The sequence below is a fragment of the Hesperophylax consimilis genome, chromosome 14 (genome assembly GCF_061612785.1).
Source record: "Hesperophylax consimilis isolate HC1 chromosome 14, BYU_Hcon_1.0, whole genome shotgun sequence".
Taxonomy (NCBI): Eukaryota; Metazoa; Arthropoda; class Insecta; order Trichoptera; family Limnephilidae; genus Hesperophylax; species Hesperophylax consimilis.
In genome coordinates, this window is record NC_142849.1 from 25,539,596 (window position 1) to 25,557,283 (window position 17,688).

Below are 17,688 nucleotides of genomic sequence, written 5' to 3' on the forward strand. Positions count from 1 at the left end.
GTACAAGGGGTTATGTTGACGTCCTCAAGGAGACTCTGGTACTAGGAAATTTATTTGATCCAAAATTTTATTATCACATTACATATCCATTCGTTAGAAGAAAAAATATTTTAAAAACAGATCAATACCTCTACGTGTTTAAAAGGAGTGGTAATTTATCATATTATTATTTATAATGCTAATGCTTCATAATATTATATGTATTAACACGAATTTGAAAGAAAAGTTAATGTTTTCCAAAATACAAATATAATTCATAATATTTTTTTTCTTTTTTTAAAAAAGGAAGACAAACATTCCCAGGTTACGAATAACCGAACAATGTTTGAAAATCTCCTACTACCACCACAGAAAGCCGAAAATGTTGCTTGTGTTGTGATGGAGGACTTAGCCAGCCGAGGAATCGAACACGCGACGCTCGGGTGAGACCCAAGCGCTATGCCCACTCAACCACTGACCGGTCATATTTATGATTATAATATTTATGATCTAAACATTTATTCCGGAAAGACTGTCTCCGAGTAATCTGAAACCATATAAAATTTAAAATATATATATAATATCTGCCAGCACACAACTAGCTGACTTTGTTTTCGTTCCTTAACTTTTTTTTATTTCCTTTCATAATGAAGTTTTCTCACATGGTACCTCCCCCCCCTCGATAGTGGGGGCTTACAGAACAACCCCGACTCCCCACACCATTCACACTTCTTTTATGGGATGCTACTGGAACTAACGGGCAGATAATTCACTCGCTTCACCGCATTTATTACTACGTTCCAATGGAGAAAGAAAAGGTTTCGGCACTTCAAATATTATATTACGTATTAAAAGACTCATATTTCCATCGCGATTACTATTCACACAATATTTTATAAAAATACTTAGATATCCAAGGTTCTTTAACCCCAAAAGACCCAAATTAATTCTTATGCTGGTGACAGCAAAAAAATGAGTCCCAATTTTTCTTGGATTTTTTTAGTTTTTTTCGAAAATATTAAAATTTTACGGCTGCTCGGATGACGATTCTGCAGGATTACTTTATTTTATTATTTTTTTTTAGTACATACCTAGGTAATTTGTAGCTATCCTTAAATACAAAATGTTATTTTTTATTCCACAAAGCATAAGTTATTGAATGAAATCAATCATTGGTATTTGGTAAAGTTATTACATAGTGAAAGTAAAATTATGTCAACTAGGCAGTTGTACATAATACAGGCTTTAAGTAAAATTTTCAACAACATTGATACTGCCAAAAGCTCACAACAAGTGCGCAACACGAGATTAGGTTCTTTTTTAATGTATCAGCCGGTGAATACCAGAACATCCTTTGAACAAAGGAGTTTTTCTTATAAAGCTCCGTTGCTTTATACTATGCTCGGTGAATATATAAAACAATAGGTTCGTTGAATATATTCAATAAAATGGTAAAAAAAATCCATACTGGCATGTTCGATTTGATCCATCTGTGTATGTGTTATGTGATGTACTTTTTTAATTGAATATAATTGTAAAGCTGCTCATCTCGAGACAGGAATTCCCTGAGGAGCGGAGGAAAAAAAATCAATGTTCGTTTTGCCTAAAGACATGTAATAATTATTCTCATAAAGACATAATTTTTGGTAAGTATAAATAGCAGCTTACGTAAAAATATAATTAGCACACCGAATTTACGGTTTTAAAATAATATATTCAGAATCAATAAAAATTAAAATATTTGTTTATAAACTTTCATTTGATTGTAATGTTTTGGGGATATTTTTTTGCAAATAAAGTCATTTCTATTTTATGAACTCTTAATATCAAATTTCATTTCATCTACAACAGCTAAAATATTTTTCAACTCAAACTTAGATAATACAGGGTAAAATATATATATGTTTGCAAATATATACTCGTACATATTAAGGGAGGTACCTGACTTACTTTAACCAGTGATTCCTGAGATTATTAGGAGTAAAAATGATGATATTTTGGTCTACGGTATCTTTTTTTTCAACTAAAAACATAAAATGTAGGTACTGGACAGTTATTCAAAGTAACTAATGTCGACAGGTGAAAGAAAAAAAAAAAAAAAAACTTCTAAAAATATCTCCAGCGACCAAAATTTTGTTTATTTTTTTTTACTCCGAATAATGTCAGGAATCACAATGAAAACACCTATTCGTAGATTCTAAAAACAAATTTAAATCCAACAATCATCCTCCCTATTAAAGGTTCTTCGTTTTTAACAGTTTATCTTATTCCTCTTCTAAGACTGAGCTTTATTATTTTTACCCCACGCCTTCTGAAATTCCATGTTAAATTCTGTTTCGATAACGTACTTTCTACCCAAATCACATGCAAATTCAAGATTTCATTCTCTGCATTAGTTTGTAACGAGATGACGGTTATCCGCTATTGTAAGCCGATGATGTAGAAAGAGGGAGGAGAGAATTGAAAGGATATACATCCATCGATCAACGTCAGATTTAGGATATGGAAAAGACGAAAGATATAGTTTAATATTTTATTTCGTACTAATTTTAAATTACGGGGGTAAAAGTATATAATTAATTATTTTACAATCAAGATCGCAAATTCACTGATAGTGCACAAAAAAAGTTGACAGTAATCGTGTCCGTGACTAGCAATCCGAAGGTTGCGGGTTCAAATCCCGGCGTTTGCAAGTAAATTTTATTTATGTTATTTCACAATTTATTCATTTAAAATATTGTACAGGGTGTCCGGGGGTAAAGTGCGATAACTTCAATTGATGATTCTAGATAATATTAAAAGTAAAAAATAAAAATATCTTTTTTCGAAATTCTATCGTTTTAAGGTAGTTTTTAAGTTAGAAAGTTGATTTTTTTAATGGGAAAAAATTTTTTTTTTTGAAATAAAAGTATCTAAAAAGTTGTTGATCAATTACCCGAAAGTAGCACACTTCTCACCCTCGGACACTCTGTATAGTATATTTGCCGCACATTCCAGAGTGGAAGATCCTCTAATTATCGTTCTGGTATAAAATCACCATTCACAATTGAAACGTTGCTTGTCGTGTCTTTCGCCGTGTTTGGTGACCAGACCTGAAGATCCAAGTATTTCCCAACCTAACCTTGTAACCATCTCCTTCCCCTCCTCACTACCTTCAGCTTCATAACGTACCCCAAGTGGGGATGCCATAGTCTCACTGGCTCCGGGCGGTTGGGAGCAGTTAGGACTCTTGTGCAATGGATATGAAAAATTTATTGGACTTTATAAATATATCGTTTTGAATTACAACTATTTATTAGTATTAGTTGTCGTAATATGCTTAAAATACCAAAATACCAACATACAAAAAATGTCTAGGTACTTCTCTAACGCCACCTATGCCAATATGGAGGTGTAAACTTGTCAATAATAAGAAATTTAAAAAAACCTTCCGGTTTGTCAGTCTAGCCAAGCACATTGTTTTATTTAGACCCTAAATAATATCGTAATATTAACAGGTCATGGGCCCAAGACATTCCTGACTCAATCATCTAGTGTTTTATTTGGACATCGCTAATAAGTTGCAGTAACAGAACAGTTAGTTGTGTTGTGCATGTGCAGGAGAGCTGTGAGAAAACGTAATATTCAAGCTATGTCACGAGCGTACCCAAACTCAAATAGCGCTAATATATATATATATAACTATAGAGCACAAGATGCAGCTGCAAAATATGCCAAGACCAGAGCCAAGTTGATATTGACAGTAGATCCATCCATTTACGTGCATATCAAAGAAGTTAAAACAACAACAAAAACTATGGGATAAATTGAAATCGTTGTATGATGATTCTGGATTTACCAGAAGGATAAGTCAGTTGAGAAACCTCATGTCAATTAAACCTGAAAATTGTATCTCCATGATTTCCTACATTACTCAACTTGTGGAAACTGATCACAAATTTGCGGGAAATGGATTAAAAAATAATGACAAATGGATCATAATCGGATGGGAAAAAATTTCCCATACGATTATGTCCAGAGAACATTCGGGATTTGTCATCACAACTGACGGTATTAAATCTAAATTATTAGATGTGGAATCGAAAGTCAGTGTTGCGATTCGTGGTTTAGGTCACAAGAAAAATGTCAAACCAATAGAGAAAGACATCTGTCAAAGTCGAAGGTTGAATGTTCCAAATCTAAGCAATTGGGACATTACCAGAATTAGTGCACAATTAGAACGAATTCGAAATTGGAAAAATTGGATCGAAAACAAACGAATATATTTATTGCTGTGTTCTTAAGCGGCTATTATAGTAAAAGTAACTGGTATGTTGACTCGGAAGCGAGCGTACATTTGACAACAAATGAACACTGGATCGTAAATGCGTCTTACGAACAATGCACGAAGAAAATTACTGTGGGGAACAAGAACAAAGTGTCCGTTAAATGTTCCGGTAACGGAAAATTACTACTTGTACAGATAAATTCAACTTTGATGTGACAGTAGAAGAGGTTATGTGTGTTCCGAAACTCACAACAAATCTTCTGTCAGTGAGTAAACTAATAAAGAAATGTAACAAAGTAGTTTTTAGAGACAGGGGTTGTTATATCTACCACACAGGAGGAGACTTTGTGGAGTTAATGGGGTGTGTAAACTAAATATACCAGTACACCTGTCACCTGCAGCAATGGTGACCAATGGGATGTGGCATCAAAGACTTGTGATGTCAATAATACCAATCTGAATAGAATGCAGAATGTTGTTGAAGGTTTTTTTCATCGGCAAGACGGCAGAGATTAGTACAACTTCATGTGTTACCTATTGTGAACGGAACCAGAGTCGGACCTTTCCCAAACAGTGGAAATAGAAATACACAGTTACAAGATTTTGTGCATACCGATGTATGTGGACCAATGGAGAATGTCTGTTTAGGATAATAAAGGTACTTTATAATATTTAATGATGATTATAGCCGTACGACTAATATGTACTTCATGAAACATAAGAGTAAAGCTTTTCAATATTTTAAAGATTATACAGTCAAAGTGGAAAACTCACTTAATAGAAAAATCAAAGTTTTGCGAAGTGATAATGGTCGTGAAATTTACAATGGTGAATTCGGTAGTTTTCTAAGACGAAATATTTCATCAAAAGTGAAATCCATACACACCTGGGCAAAGTGGTTTAAAGAGTTTAAACGAGATAAAGAACCGTACTATTATTGAAGGTTCTTTGCTTATTATTTGATGCTGATTTGAAGAAGAGTTCTGGGCATCAGATTGCCTAAAAAATAAAACTCCATGCGAGTTATGGACCAATACCAAACCGAATATTTGTTAAGTTAGGGTGTTTGGAAGTACTGTAATGGCACATGTACCAAAGAGAAAAGGTTGAAATGAGATAAGTAATCAATAAGTGTATCCTAGTGAATTATTCTGAAGATTCAAAGGAATTTATAATATGTAAGTCCAATTTAATTACAAATATTCGGGATGTAGTAATTTTTGAAAAGGATTTGGATGTAAGCAGTATGACAGTTACTAAAGAAAATAAGAATTCAAAAACTAGCACCGAAAATGAAAAGAAGATTTTGGATTCAGAGGGGAACAGTCAGTCAGATGATTTATTTACCTCCGCAGATAACAGCAATGATTCTACATGTGTGCCGAGTAAGAATTAAGATTCAGATAGTTCATTATAACAAATTATTTTCTCCCACGGCCTAGTGGCTGGAGGACTGTAGCAACTTACGTCGGGATAATTGATCCTTAAAGTGAAAAAATCGGTTAATCAGGTCTACTTATCAAAAATAGTTTGGACAATATCCAGGTTTCTGATTGGCAGATTTTCATCCACTGCTCTCGTAGTGATTATATATTTATGTAGATTTTGTGAAAGTATACACAACGTGTTGGAAATCCGTGATATGTGAAATAGAAAGAATTAATTGCTTTAACACTATCAACTATTAACACTTATGTCGCCAAATCCAAACATAAAGCCAGGCTCGTGTCAAACTTCAGGTGTGTGTAGTAATACATAAATAAGTACAAAATTTTATATTTTTAACAGCCTCATGTTTCTTGTGTTAAAATTGATGGTATATTCAAGTTTTTCCATATTTTCCAGCCAAAGTTAATTATTTCAAGGAGAGGATTGGTAGGCCAGGTGGGAGGATTTCTTAGATATACAACTTAGTTTTCTGCCCTTAAAAGGTACTCCTTGTTTACCAAAAACATTTCACTCTGCAGGCATTATGATAACAATAACATTACTTTTGTATTAAATCTTAATTTACTGATATTTTACACCTTATGCACTTTGTAAGCCTGTATCGAATTCATCAAACTCAAACAGCTAATTTCCACCAATAATGCAATGGGTGGAATGAGGACAAACTTGTCTGCGGTAAAAGTGAGATGAAGGATTTTTACTATAACGCAATTTTAGTCTACGTTATTCAGTAGTTATGTTGGTATTTGATATTATTCTAAATATGAATAAACAAACTACGTGATCGATTCGTTGTTATTTCGCTATGCCTCGGAAGAAGTCTTCAGCAAATTACGGAGTCACGACCATAGTCAGACTCCTTCATAACCTGTTAAGAGTTCAGAGTGATCCTCCCATGCTTCTACAACAAAATTTATAATAGCATGAACAACACAATTTACATCTGTTTTATTAATATTTATTATGACAGTTATGTGACTAACTAATTAATTACTAATCATACAAAAGCATACCCCAAAATACTACAGATTTACATTGTAATCTTATTGTAAGCATTCATGTAAAAAAAATATCAAAAACTATCATCAGAATATTCATTACTTACTGGAGTCGTAAATTTTTATATGCAAATCATTTTGTGATTCTTTTCAAAAAATGGTCTGATCAATAATTATAAGTTTTTAAATTGACACAACTATTTGCGATAGCTGGTGAACAGTAACAATTGGGAAACGATTCTGACTTTCTCCTGATTTTCTAATACATGCCTTGTTGCGAATCGATATTATGGTCCTGAGGTAATCACTGCACGAGTTTCCGTAAGAGATTTGATACTATACATACTAAGTACAGTTGTAGAGTTATTGTTATATCACTGATGTTGGCATGTACTCCACACGACAGGTAATTGGGTGGAGGAATGTAGGAACATATGTTAGAGAGAGATGCATATAGTCACATCAAGATTTGTATCAACGATATGGTGTAGTGTTTAAAATACCGTTTAATCAAACTTTTTGCAGAAGATACCGCTTATGTATAACAAGATATAATTTTGAAGAAGTTATGCTCAAAATAAAGTACAAACTGGATCAAATAACTATGTGGTTAAAGTTATTTGATCACATGGTTATTTCATCCAGTTTGCACTGTATGCTCAAAATACAGTACAAACTGGATCAAATAACTATGTGGTTAAAGATAAACAAATTAAAACTAAATGTTACAAAAAGTAAATGCATGGTAATAGGTAAAAAAAATCAACGGACTTGGTAAAATTATTACAGACAACGAAGAGATAGAGGAAGTAGAAGAAATTAATTACTTGGGCATAGACAATCAATTTAAAATTAATTAACAAGTAAATTAGTTTATAATAGTATAGTAGCATCTCAATTAAATTGGCGCTTTAGTATCCTTTTCTTGTGCAATCAAACACAGAAAAAAATATTGCACATAATTTAAAATAGAGGCATGCGAGCACTATTGAATTGTAGTAGGTGTTCTAATATAACTAATATACAAAAAACTAGGTATGTTAAGTGTGAGACAGCGTAAAATTTACAATACATTTATATTTATCTTTAAGCTCAAAAATAAGATGCTCCCAAAATACATGTTTAAGAATGTAATAATTAATTTCGAAATAAATGGCTAACCGAAGAAAAGCTGTGAAGATTTTAGACATGTAATAAACTTATCGAGAACCCAAAATAATATCTATTTTAAAGAATTTAAGATTTTCAATAAACTACCGACAGATGTAAAGAAGCTTGTAAAGATGTAGGTTCTGCCTTAATGCTATAAATAATATGTTTTAGATGTAGTGTGCCTAAATTTCATAGAAATAAGTTGTTAGTAAAGGTATATACTAGACATAAAAATTTAATTTTTTATATCTTAATAAAAACATACAAAAAAAAACAATTACATTTATCGATAAATAATAATTACATACAGTTAACGAATGAACAAAATCGGATTGAAAAAACAAGTACATTCTGAACTTTGCGTTTATTCAATTGACACACGATACTCCATGATTTACGAATTATGTAACGATGGCTCATTTTAAATCGAAGATAAATATAAATAAAGCACACTGAATCGAACAATTATTGTTGACATTTCATGTTGTTTTTGATTTTAAAGATTTAATACAAAAATAACCGTATTTCAAAGCTATTTTTGTTCACTCGTTTTCTCCCAGTTTAACCTTTTCAGATATCTCTTGTGAGATTATTTTATGTACAAGGATTACATTAAGTAGTTGTTTTTATTTTATTGAAGACTGTTTTCACATTTTGGTTGATTATAAATGGATGAGAAACATAATGGTGGAAATAGATAAAACAGAGAATAAAAAATAAAAGCTTTAATAAATGAATTCGATAAACTTTGTTTTATAAAATAATATCAACATGTTTCAAAAACAATGGTTTTATCATAAAAATACAAATTATACTAAATATGCAGAGTTTTTTATTTTTATTTAATCATGTGATGAAATAAAGTCTTCAATTCGACCTTTTTTGTAGCCAGTTTTCACAATGGTGTCGTGGGTTCAATTCATCTCTTAGTCCTCCATAAATGCAGAAAAAAAATTTCCACTTATAAAAATGTACTATGCCCACAGGAAAAATTCGAATATTAGATGATATTCGCAACCCGAGTATGTTTTTCTTCCTTTTAAAATATGAATTTATGTATATATATTTTTTTTTAATATAAAGTCGCAATAAATTGGCGATTCTAGGAATAATTATATTTTCGAGCATTGATCATCATCTTTGTACAATGGTGGCAATAAATTTTATACAGAGCTTTTATTTTAAGGTACTCGTAGATATCTTATTATCAACAATAAGATCATTTTTTTAAAATTAATGCTATACTAGTGGGTCCTGCAACGATTCGCTATTGCTAATGTCTTTCTCTGGCGTCTCCGATTTTTTCCACCATTCACTACACTATACCACAATGTTAATGTTAAAAAACTACATTTAACCAACATTAATTTGACCCCGTATCTCATTTTGGTCCAGAGATACTGCGTTAGGTATTCCTCGGACGTCCCAGACGTCTCCTATCATTGAAACCACTCTCAAAAAACTCCTGGCACTAATAAGAATAAACTTTGAAAATTTCTTCGATATCGGTCCATTATTTTTCTAGTTTTGCGAGCATAAACATATGCAGGCTAGTTTTAATAATTAAGACTTTTTTTATGTATTAAGATTTAGTAACCACAGAAAACGTCATTAATGCTTTCAGTGTATGCACAAATCGTGTTAAGTGGCACCTACCTAACTACAATATTAGAGTAGGATTTACGATGAGCAATTAGTATCAAATTTATTTAAATGCAAAAGATGTAAATTTCATAACATTTCAGTACAACAAATATTTAAATAAAGTAACGTATTGCTAAGCTTTTCATACTAAATAGGTCTTCAGTTCAATTAATATACCTCTCCCTACAATTCTGACCCTTCTGCCACCGCTCCGTCTGTTCCTCTTTGTTCTCTGTCTCTGTCTTTTTTATTTCTTCAACGTGGGCTTCATTTTTCATTTTGGCCAATCATTAAATATGGCATAACGTAACCTAACTTAACAACTACTTATAAAACAGTAGCGCCCCTAGCGTCAAGATAAAAACAACGGCATTCTATACAATCGTCTTGTTGTTGTTTGTAAGCCTACTAGTGTGACATTTATCCAAAATTATGATCACCAATTTTAAACGTAATTTATGTATTCCTACCAAAGATATTAGAAGAACGAGATGTGCTATGAGCAGTTCGTACTGAGTGGAATTGTTTTGCCGAGTGTCGCCGGTTTTGTTCACCAATACTACTGCACACCTTCGCTTGCGCTAAGGTATCCGCACTAATACATAGAACAGATTTCTGTGCGTACACGTCCCGATACCGTTCAAAGTACCCTAATTAGGTAGTACTCCGGCTACGGTCCGGCGGCCAACATAGCATATCTCGTTCTTCTAATATCTTTGATTCCTACCTATAATAAATTGCCCTCTGAACGTTTTTAACCCTGAATAGCTAACGTTCGTCAAAATGGCGAATTTACCTATTTTTGTTTTGAATGCTTCTGCCGAGAGAATAGCCTCTGCCTTATTAACTTAGTAACCACGAGACTCACGCGCATAGTAGTTGCCTATGAGTAAGTTATATAATTTCATTTAAGGTTTTTTAAATTCGCAGAGATGATAGTTTTTAGTATTAAAAATAGCTTAATCAAGAAAAATTACTTTCTCATAGTTCAATAGCTAATTTTGTTTTTGAGAGACCACTCGTCATTTTGTCAAATTTTTAGTTCAGTGGTTTTGGTTGTTTTAGTGGTATATCATATATATTTTCTATTCTTCATGATGTAAAATAAAAATGCACTTTTTCGCAATAGTTCCATATTTAGTGTTGTAAGGTTTAATTTATTTTAAAAAAAGTGCCATTTTAGATGTGTTATTTAGCACTTAACACTTGAAGGAACTTGATTTTACTACATAAAATAAAAATCACGAAAATCAAATTTACATAACTGACTTCAAAAGGGGTTCGTCAAAAAGTCGAATGGTTAGCTTATTGAGTTACAATAATAAAGTTAGTTATCCAGGGTTAACAGAATATTATTATGGAATTGTTTAGCCCTTATACTAAATAGGTCCTCCCTTAGATCGGATCCTTACGCTACTCTTCAGTCTGTTTCTCTTCTGACTTCTGTCTTTTTCATTTTTCCAAAGTGAGCTTCATTTTCCATTTCAACGATTCATTCCGCCGGTGCTGTTCAAATAAAAGACGGCATAAGCATGGCAACCTTTTGAAACGAGCAGAAGATAAAAACTCGTATGAAAATATTTCAGACGGAATAAGCGTTGAACATTGTGTTAAAGTTATATTAAACTGAAGCGTTGGATTCTACGCTCTTCCAGTTCAATACTGCCGGAAGGTATTACGATACTAAAATAAATGTTTTGAAATCTTTGAAAACTACGTTTAATTTCACATCAATTATTCATAAATATTTTTCTACGAAGGGAGATGTTTTTACTCAATTTTTATTTTATTTTAGCCATTTGTGCATCGAACTTTATAAATGTCTAATCCATTATCAATTACATTCATACATTTTAGAATTTATTAAATTTTCTTTTTATTAATATGTCTCGTACAATCCAGCTAGAATGCATCAATTGTTGCAGATTTTATGGTTTCAGGTCGCGCATTATAATATTGTATTCCTTTGTACATACTTTTGTGTAATAGCTTTGTCCTTTTTTGTAGCCTTAATGTACATGATTTAATTTTAAAAGTACTTTGGTCAAAAATATTTTATTATTTTGTGTATAAATTTCATCGTGTTCAAGGTCAGAATCTGTTTCACTTTAGCCAATTCAGTTCGTTTAACATTTTAGTTACTTTTGAAAATATATTTCGCCTAAGTATTATTCTCATTGCTATATTTTGGAAAATTTGCAACTTATTTTTTCTCTGTCACTATACAATAAACAAATTCTCAAAATAAAATTGTCACTGTAATTAATTCCAAAAAAAACATTAGTTCAAAAATTGAACATAATTATTATAAGCATTAATTACTCACCTGAAATCGATACAAATTGATAATATCTCCTGAGTAAAAATAAATGGTGCCGACGGTAATTTTCAATTTGTATGGATATTTCAGGCGAATTTGTTATCCTGTGCTATGCACAAGAACCTTGTCTTATAAACATAAGTTTATCATTTAAAAAAAATAAAGATGATGTTAGTGTGTAATTTCATATTTATTGTGTCCTATTTTATTTGATCTAACTATGAAAACTTTTTTATACATAAATGATCCACCAATCCGACCAAACCAGTGAAACTAATTCATTTTTACAAATAAAATGTAACTCGGAAAATTCCTTTCCACTAAAAAATCTCATGTTTGCATTCATATAGTGGCCAAAGACCACATGAAAATATATACATTTTTTTAAATGTGTACCTTCCAAGATATTTAACTGCTTGGAGCTAGTGGGACTATGGTATCTTCAGTCGGGGTATGTTGGAAGTGGGGAGCGGAAGAGAAAGGTTTTAAATTGTGTACTTGTATAGACAAATTGGGTAACCAACAACAGTACAAGTTATTTACAGCAAAATTTCGATTTTGAATGAAGATCTTCGACTAAGGCGATACTGAGGGTATCTACCACTCCATGCCATGATAAATGTTTCATGAAAAAAATCTAACAGGTCAGACAATGCAAAGCATTACATTTCAGATCGGTTACCTAGTCAGTCACCAGTCTGAAAATGCACGTCATAAAAGCTTTGCCAAAACCGAAACAAAAATGATTTAAAAGATTTGAAAATTCTTTAATTTCTTAATTGTCCATAGTCAAGGTGGAAATGAGCAGACAATATTAAAATACTAAATACAAATAAATAAAGGGTGAGCAGTTAAAATTTGTCAACACAACTGAAAAAATCGCTGAAACAGTTGGATTTTTAAAAAGAATCAGATATAAAGGAGATTTCAAGACAATGCCCCTTGTATAAAATTGTATGATACATCCACATTTAAAATATTTTTTTTGTATTTTATTCTTAAGTAACAAAACCCAAAATAATAAACAACATTCTATTCAAAACAGAGAGATGAAGATTAAATTTATGTTACAGAATATGATGATAACAACTTATAAATAAAACTTCTTAATAATTATGTATTCTACGAGAAGTTTTCGAGATTTTAGGCTTTCCAAAACAAAACTTACGTGCACACAAAGCAGCGTGTTTTATTTTGAGGACAATCAGTTTATAATATCCTACCAAAAGCCGCAAAGGAAACAATCATTTTAGTCACCCCTCTAAGGTAAAGAATTTCCAAATACTTATAATAATTGCGACTTTCACGCTGCTTAAAGCGGATGAAATAATTCAAGCTGTGGCCTTATCGAGCTGCACTCCAGCAGGATATGTGTAAGGGACGCCTGAGTAAAGAAAGACATTTGGGTCTCTGATAATATTGCCACCCTCACCCCCCTAGAACCTCCTACCACCCATCCTGGCAGTAGGCGCGAAGCAGGCAACAACCTCCGAAAGAAGATATCTCAGATTTCTTAGTGCTAAACACATAAAGTCCTACAGTCCGCTGCATCTAACATTCTAACTTCCAGCGCCGTGAACTCGAGTTCGGACCAACAGTCTATTAGGGATTACGCTTGGACGATTAAATAGAATTATAGGGGTAGTTAGGTGGGTGGTTATTTGATTAAGGTACTTGTGCGCTAGAGGCTTGCACGGCTTACGTTTATTTGGCTAGGTTGTGATAATATATAGAAGCGATCTAGTTTTGTTTTGCAAAGTGATTAACCTAACATGGTTGTGTAGGAATAAATAACATACGTATCGAATTCGGAAAGGCAGTAGATGATAATTATTTATAAAACAATAACAAAACACATACTTATCATAAAAAAACATTTTACATCTCATGCTCTTAGAACAACAAGTTTCCATCTGACATTTTGGAATCTAATTTATGTACAATATCTTAATAAGTTTGCAGATAATTAGTCTACAATATAGTTATTTTAATAATTAATCATTGACGACAATATAAGCGACTCTCATATGAAAATATGAGAGTCGCAGAAAAAGATTTGGTCACATCTACAAATTGAATCCAGGACCTCAATTTTGCCGGGGCACTGCTCTTAGGTATTTGGTTCAATTTCCAGATGCGGCTGAATCTTTTTCTGGTTTTTCAAAATAAATAAGAAATAATAGTAATTATATTTATGTAAGATGAACAGAATGGTTGGGACTATTCTGTCTGCTTTATGAAAGAAGACATATACATGAGACAGTATACATGACATCAAATGCGTATAAAAGAATACATAATAATACAAATATAGTATAACATTAATTAGCACTTGTATTACATTGGTTTGAGGGGAATTCTCCATCTATGGCGTAGGGGTGCACTGTGCCACTGGGCGACAGCCTGGACGAGAGTGTTTCCCGATTTTCGGTATTGCTGACTAGTAGGGTGTATCGATTTTTAACTTTTTTTTTGTTTTCAAATTCCAAGTTGAAATAAAGTTGCTACTAGGTACCACAACTTACCACAATTTTTTTTGGATTTTTAAAAAAATGTTTAGGTCTCCCGCACAAGTCCTAAAGTTTTAATTTTTTTCAAAAAATATCAATTTTTTTTTTAATTTAAAAAAATAAATTCATAACTTTTTTGTTTATTCCAAGTTAAAAAACAGTAATATTAGGGCATAAAAATAAGTACGAAACGTTTTTTTTTAATAAAATATGGTATTTTGGTCTCCCGCACAAGCCCTAAAGTTTGTTAATTTTGATGAAATTTTGTAATTTTGTGTACATATATGAACCATGATTTTTTTAAGTTTAAGCCACCGGAATTAATTGTACTTTTCTTACAGAAGGCATAAAATGAGACAATATATGTATACATAATTCTTATATACATACAGTAAAAATATATACCACATATATACTATATATATATAATATGTTTTATACCTGAAAAAAGATAGTTGGACGGTGTAAATTGTATGAGAAAGGTGTTGAAAGAAACTAATGTTATTTGCTATTACTGTTGTTTATTACAAAAGTATAAAAGGTTATAACATGTCATAAAATGTAGTATAAAAACTAAGTACAAAATGTTGCTGATTACTTTCCATACGACATGAGTGGCAGTTTTCTTGTTCTACTGCAAATTTACTGACTTGTTTAAGTATTCGTCCTTTCATCTTGGCTTCAAAACCTTAAATCAAAGTTATGTATAGTATTTACATAGGCCTAGTGAAAATTTTATAAATGTTATTACAGTTCCCAAATGAAATTTCAATTTAATATGGAAGACAATTCTATTGCTGAAGAGTTGGCCAAACGAAACCCCGGCAACATCTCGCACGCCAGGTGGCTTACTCTGGCAAATCGAGTCCTTCGTTTGTATGTAGCCACCGATGATCCGACCCCTCAGCTAAGAAAGCTTGCAGAGTTCATAATGAAGGTCTACATACCATCATGGTTCTCAATTAAGTGCAATCCCCAAATCCCGCAAGCTTCCATTCATTTTTTAAAAAGGATTCTTTTCCGCAATTACTTGGAAGATGAGCTAAGAAAAGTCGCCCATGCAACGTTACAGAGAAATGCTTTCATGGCTCACCCAGAGCATGTTTTGATAGCTATGCTGTTCGATGAACGAAAACATATCAGAGCCTTGGCTTATAAGGGAATCCAGAAAGCTCGCGCAACCGAAAGGAAAGGGGTAAGGGTATTTAAACCCCCTCAGATCAATTTTGATGCCGAAGACTATATAGATATGATTGACTGGCGATCCACTTGAGTAACCGAACCCCCTCTTGTTACTGATATTAGCCTAGAAGAGTTGGAGTCAATTGCGGAAACTGACAAAAGTGGAAGGGTTGAATTTAGAATTCCTTCTCACACTCAAGCGGTCGAACGAATTGTCAAGAAAGTCACAGAAGCTTTAAAGCGAGTATGTGGGCTGATCGAAAGAGATGGTTTTATCCGTGCCAGACTGGAAGACCGTAAAGAGCTACCAACGTTCGAGACCAAGAGCCAGTACAAAACCTCTGCAAAGGATTAGAATTTAAGTAAGTTTTTTCGACTATTTTGTAGTTATAATGTTTCTAAATAACGTCTTTATCATACTGTCTTCTATATAAAATTGAAATTTCATTTGGGAACTGTAATAACATTTATAAAATTTTCACTAGGCCTATGTAAAAACTATACATAATTTTGATTTAAGGTTTTGAAGCCAAGATGAAAGGACGAATACTTAAACAAGTCAGTAAATTTGCAGTAGAACAAGAAAACTGCCACTCATGTCGTATGGAAAGTAATCAGCAACATTTTGTACTTAGTTTTTATACTACATTTTATGACATGTTATAACCTTTTATACTTTTGTAAAAAACAACAGTAATAGCAAATAACATTAGTTTCTTTCAACACCTTTCTCATACAATTTACACCGTCCAACTATCTTTTTTCAGGTATAAAACATATTATATATATATATAGTATATATGTGGTATATATTTTTACTGTATGTATATAAGAATTATGTATATATATATTGTCTCATTTGATGCCTTCTGTAAGAAAAGTACAATTAATTCCGGTGGCTTAAACTTAAAAAAAACATGGTTCATATATGTACACAAAATTACAAAATTTCATCAAAATTAACAAACTTTAGGGCTTGTGCGGGAGACCAAAATACCATATTTTATTAAAAAAAACCGTTTCGTACTTATTTTTATGCCCTAATATTACTGTTTTTTAACTTGGAATAAACAAAAAAGTTATGAATTTATTTTTTTAAATTAAAAAAAAAATTGATATTTTTTGAAAAAAATTAAAACCTTAGGCCTTGTGCGGGAGACCTAAACATTTTTTTAAAAATCCAAAAAAAATTGTGGTAAGTTGTGGTACCTAGTAGCGACTTTATTTCAACTTGGAATTTGAAAACAAAAAAAAAGTTAAAAATCGATACACCCTACTGACTAGTCCCGGCCACTCTGTGGTGCATCACAGCAGCAAACGCATGTAACCTCTCATCCTATAATAGTTCTTAATTATTGAAGACAATTTTAGCGATTCCTAAATCGAAAAATTTGAAACAAAAAAATCAGAAAAAGATACGGTCACATCTAGGACTCGAATCCAGGACCCTTGCCTTGCCGGGGCACCGCTCTACCACTGAGCTAATGGGACCCTATCTCCTTCGGTCATATTTAACTGTATCATACTTCGAATAAGAACTACCAACATGTCTTCATTTTTCTCAGCGAACATTTTTATTGACAACAATCTTTATGTATTATCGCAAGATTCAACCCGAACTAAATGCAATCTAGACAGCGTTTTTAGATAAACATATCTTAGACGTTTTACTCACTAAGTTATTCCAAAAAATAAATATAATAGTTCTTTCTGCCAAAATTAAAATATTTTTGGATCAACATGGATTACATTTGAATTGTACTTCGAGCTCATTCCCTTGGGGCAATGATCCATCTGACAATTGAGTGAAGCTGAGAAAATAAAATGAAAAATAACTATTCTGAAAAAATTAACTAACTTTAGAAATTTTAAATGAATTATCTTTACGTTGAAGAAAATATAGCTTTTGGCCAAATGCAACGTTTTTGCACAATATATTACGAATCTAAAAGATGGTTTCTCTTATTCTATTAATCTGATTGTCTCTCTTCCACATCTATGTTACCTTCACACTGTAACTCCATAATTGATTTAGTATGTTTTATAAAACGTTGATAAAGTTACAGATCGAATCGAAGCCGGTTGGTTTATATATTACGCTCAAATAAAGCGGTATTCAAACTTAGTTATTCTATTATAATTATGTGTACCCACAAAGCTACATTTTGATAAGTTCCATTTAGTTTT